Source organism: Mugil cephalus, chromosome 23, assembly GCF_022458985.1.
Source record: "Mugil cephalus isolate CIBA_MC_2020 chromosome 23, CIBA_Mcephalus_1.1, whole genome shotgun sequence".
NCBI lineage: Eukaryota > Metazoa > Chordata > Actinopteri > Mugiliformes > Mugilidae > Mugil > Mugil cephalus.
In genome coordinates, this window is record NC_061792.1 from 1,549,594 (window position 1) to 1,554,763 (window position 5,170).

Here is a 5,170-nt window from a genome sequence, read left to right on the forward strand (position 1 = left end):
TGATAATTTTTTTTTCTCTCACTCTGGTTGTGTTTTCATTTAGGTTCCTCGATCAAAGTTTTCATTAACACCTTTCAATCTTGAGTGTCACATAGTGAGATCTATAACACTGCCGTCCGATGGTACTATTGATATGATAATATATGTCGTCAGATTTTGGCATTAGCAAACAAAATCACCACTACCACTCTTCTACCAACTGTATCAGTATTAGTAATAAATAGTAGTAGATGTAATTATTTTTGTACCTTTAACATATTTACTTTTATATAGTTTCTCTCCTTTGGTTTTGGTTTGTTTTATCATTTTGCATTGTCTGTAAAACCTTCATTTCTCCACGGGGAATAAGGTAAAATAGTCCTGCCTTATCTCTAATTCAAGATTCAAGTGATTCAGTACATCTAATGACAACTAACTGGGGTCTTTTTTATTTTCATAGATCACTCTTTTATACATGTCTCATAAAAAGTCCAGCATTAGAGCATAAACACTCAAATATGTTAAGGTTGACTCTTCGGCTATAGTTGTAGTTGTACAACTATTTAACGCTGTACCAGTTCGCAGCATCACAACGTGCTTAACCGGTTAGCCTGTTCCAAGACAAACAGAAAACTTACAGCAATAAAAATGACAACACAACTACATCCGGTAAAACTGTTCTTAATTGCTTGCCTAGGTAAACAAAGGTTAAATAAAAATAAAATACTAACATACATACAGACACATTCTGACACATTGAAATTGGACGTTAGCACGTTAACTTAGCCCCGTAGTTAGCTCCCCACTCCACCGTATGCTAACGACCACGTTATCTCCACTGGCCTCGTTTTATTTCGGCGTCAGTTCAAATTGTGGACAACAGCAAATTGATGCAAAATACAAGCAATGTTAGGAAACCACTTGTCAATATTTCTAATGACAAATCTCGACAGCACACGTCGGCTACCACTTCAGACGTTGGGGTTTGCTGTATTGCCCGAAAGAAATGCAAAAACAGAACTAATTTACATAATACTTACATCATTGTGTAGTAAAGCCACAAGTAGCGCTGTTAATAGGTTCCAGCTAGACCATTATGTACCTCAGAGGGAAATACGATAAAGAATCAGCCGCACATGATTAAACTACACGTGACACAAACATATTGATTATACAATGTGGATGAGGCTTAAACAAACCTTTACACACAGTTATGGGAGCATGTTGGTCTAATTTTTGTGTATTGTTTTCGCGCACGTACAGACGCGCACATGGAGTAACGTTACATCCATACGTAGTTCCGTGCATGCTCACGCACATACAAAAGAAACGATGGATGAAACAGGGCGATGACGTCATGGGATGTCTTCCTTTGATGATGTCCTCAATTGTTTTCCTTTGATGATGATGTCATGAAATGTTTTCCTTTGATCATGATGGCATAGAATCTTTGCCTTTGATCTTATTGAAAGTTTGTTTTATACAAACCTAGGTGGGTCCGTAGATTCTGTTAGACTTTCAAACTGAAAGCAAGCGAGACAAGCAAACACGGGCGTCTTACGAGGTGGTATGGTGTCAGTCACAAAAGCGGTACATATAAGTGGTCAAAATCAATATTGCATGTATTATGATGATGGAAATGTTCCTGTGTCCCCTGATGAAAATGAAAGGCTTACAGGACCTGGGCGTGTTCAGGTTGGTATGGCCGTAAGCAATGTCAAACATCACTAAAGCAGTATAAATAAGTGGTCAAAATGATCATTGCATGTATTTTGATGATGTAAATGTCACCATGTCTCCTGATGAAAATGGTAACAAATTCAAAGCCGCCCTCTCTGAGGAAAGATTGCACTTTCAGGCAATTTCCCAGAGTGCTCCCTACTGAGATATTCAGCTCTTTTGCTGTTTTGTTGGTTGCCATTGATGCTTGTTATTCGGGAAATGTTTTGTAAAACTTTGGACGAAAATCAATGAACCATGCTCTATTCAAGTGTGTTCGTTGTCTTGCTTGCAGTCAATTTGTAACTCTGACAAGCACTAAAGAATGTACAGATCCACAGAGGCTGAAACGAAGCTGCAGTTTGGGCTTCATCCGGCTGAGGGACGACATCCTCCGTACGGGTTTCTCCCTGGGCCTTGCCTCCCCGTCCACAAAGTCATCGGGGCTGAGCAGCTTGATCGGCTTCATGTTAGACTGGAGGACCTTGGAGAACCTCCAGCGGCCTCCATCCTTGCGTCCCTCGTTGTTGGACTGTGAAATCTCGTACGCTCCTATGATGTCCCTGATGTCCACGCTTACATTGTTAGTGAGGTACTGGCAGGCCCTTTTCCCGCTGTAGTCCCTGATCTCCACGTCCGCGTCGTATGCCCCCACCAGGAGCTTCACCACGTCCATGTGGCCGTGCATGGCGCCGACGTGCAGCGGCGTGTAGCCGGCGCTGGACCGGACATCGACGCTGATGGGGATGTCGTGCTGCTTGGCAAAGTCAATGATCAGGGCTATCAGCTCAGGCTTGCCGTGCTTGGCGGCCCAGTGCAGACAGGTGAATCCAGTGATGAAATCCTTCTTGAGGACGAGACCTGGCTCCGTGTCAAGGAGCCTCCTGCAGGAAGTGGGGAAGCTTCAATCACTGCAATTGTTGGTATGTCGATGACTTTCCCATCCTGCTCCTTCTTGGAGACCCTCCCCTCTCGACTAAAGCTCCCCCTGTTCCCCATCTCACCTGAGCTGCCGTCAACTTCATCCACTACGCAGACAAACTCATGACACTTAATTTTCTGCTCAGTTTTTTCCGGAAAAGTGTTTTCAAAGGCGATGTAATGCGGAACTCCCCGCGTGTCATTTCCGTAACCTGAGCCAGGCGCTTGAGAACCTGCAGCGCGAGACAGGTACGGTTCCCCAGCTGCCACTGCGTCATCGGCACAGCCGGCCACGGGGTCCGAACAGGTGGGGCAGATTTCAAGCGACTCTCTCTCCCTTCCGACACCGGACGCGTCACTCGACGGAGCGCGGAACTTTTTCTTCAGGCAGACGTAATTGACCCCGTTCTCACTTTTCACGAAAGCAACGGCGTCGACGCAGAAAACGCTTTTAAAATACTCTACCAAGTCCGCGTTCTTCACCTTGCCTCCTCTCTCCTTTAAAAAGCCCAGTATCGTCTCTTCGTTGCACTCGGTATACATTGTTGACACGGTTGATACAACCACGTTCTTTGTTTTTTTTTTGTGTGTGTCTGGAGTTAACGGTTTATACTCAAAACATTAGTAAGCAGATCCATGCTTTCCTGCTGTACCATCTCGTAACAGAAAATCCTCTAGGGCAGGGGTGCTCACAATTTTTCAGCATGCGAGCTACATATGGCCAAGTCAAAATGATCTACCTACTACAAAAATGCAAAACATATATTTATTTATAAATATATTGAGGATTCTTTGTACATTGATGTACATTGATGTACCTTGCATAATCGCAAGATAATATATGAGCGGATTAAAAGTAGTATACCTCTGGAATGGACAAACATTATTAAAAGAGACTGTGTGATTAAACAAGACAAGCGTACACCCAAGATGTATGTGATTGAAAAAGAGAAGAAACGCCTCTTTGCAAATGTGAAGATGAAAAAGGTATATGAATGGTTAATAGCTGATGTGATAAAGAGGCCAGCAGCACAGAAAGTTTGGGACGATTTGGATGTTAAGAAGATATGGTTGAATGGGAACATAAAATATAACAGTATAGAGTGTGAAAATAACGATTTCCTTATAAAACATAACAGAATATATACTAATTTGTTATATACTAACTGTTTCATAAAATAAATAATGCTGTAAGTGCAATGTGTGATGTATGTAAAAGTGGCCATGAGAGTTTTTTGCACTATTTTCTGGATTGTTTTGAGTTAGTTGATTTCTTTGATTTCCTGAAAAAACTTTTGAGGAACATTGGACATTGAACATCGACTTGGGATCAGAGCTGAAGGAGGGGTGGAGGAAGCTCTTTCTGTTTGGTTTACTTGAAAAGAAAAAAACTGTGAATTTTTGGATAATTAACTACACTTTGAGCCATGCCAGTTGGCAGTTGTATATAGAAGGAATTATGCTCATTTTGAAGGGAGAAATGTACAAATTAAAGATTTGTTTAAATCAATAATGAAAAGAGATATTGAAACCGAACTGCAAGTATGGGGGAGAGGAGGTGAGGGAATTTTTCATGAGTGGGAATAAGTTTATTTGTGATGGCGAAAATGGGGAAGTTTTGTTGAATTGATGAGAGTTGGATTTGTATTTTTAATTGAGTTTGATTCTTTGCTTTTTGTTTTGATACATTCATGAGAACTACGACAGGTTTGTTTCTATTCTGGTCTATGTGCAAAAGTTGACATGAAGTGTAAATTTGTGATTGAAGACTAATTAAAAAAAAAAAAAAAAAGAACATGTCTGATCTTGGAAGCTAAGCAGGGTCTGGCCTGGTTAGTACTTGGATGGGAGACCGCCTGGGAATACCAGGTGCTGTAAGCTTTTCCTTTTCATCAGGAGACATGGTAACATTCACATCAATAAAATACATGCTATGATGATTCTGGCCACTTATATATACTGCTTTTGTGCCTGACCACTTGGCTTCAGCCATACCATCCTGAACACGTCTGATCTCGGAAGCTAAGCAGGGACGGGCCTGGTTAGTACTTGAATGGGAGACTGCCTGGGAATACCAGGTGCTGTAAGTCTTTCATTTTCATCAGGGGACATAGGAACATTTACATCATCATAATACATGTAATATTAATTTTGAACACTTATATATACTGCTTTTGTGACTGACACCATCGCTTACGGCCATACCACTTCGAAAGATGCCCGATCTCATCTGATCTCGGAAAATTAAGCAGGGCCAGCTGGCGTAAAACTCTTTTAAGTTCGGTGACGGGAAGAACTAGGTTGTGTTTTTTCCTGTATGTACGTATGCAGGCTTTGATGAAGGCGTTCAAAGATCAACAAGATACGCTCCTTATCAAAAAAAAGCCGTTTCCAAACTTAAAAATGTAACAGGCTCTTTGGGGCCGACCCTCAACTTCAAATTTTGCTTTTCTCGTTGGGTTTTTTTTTGTTTGGGATTTGGTAACAAAACCAAAGCTTGCCCCTCCGAGGGAAAAACACCACTTTAAGGCAATTGGCCCCGTGGGCTCCC

General features: G+C 41.7%; 2 pseudogenes; one reads left to right on the top strand and one right to left on the bottom strand.

Moving 5' to 3' along the window:
• LOC125001196 overlaps window positions 1-4,713 on the bottom strand; it is an 8,655-nt pseudogene extending 3,942 nt beyond the window's left edge.
• On the top strand, window positions 4,601-4,709 carry LOC125002956 (annotated as a pseudogene).
• Window positions 4,714-5,170: the final 457 nt, after the last annotated feature.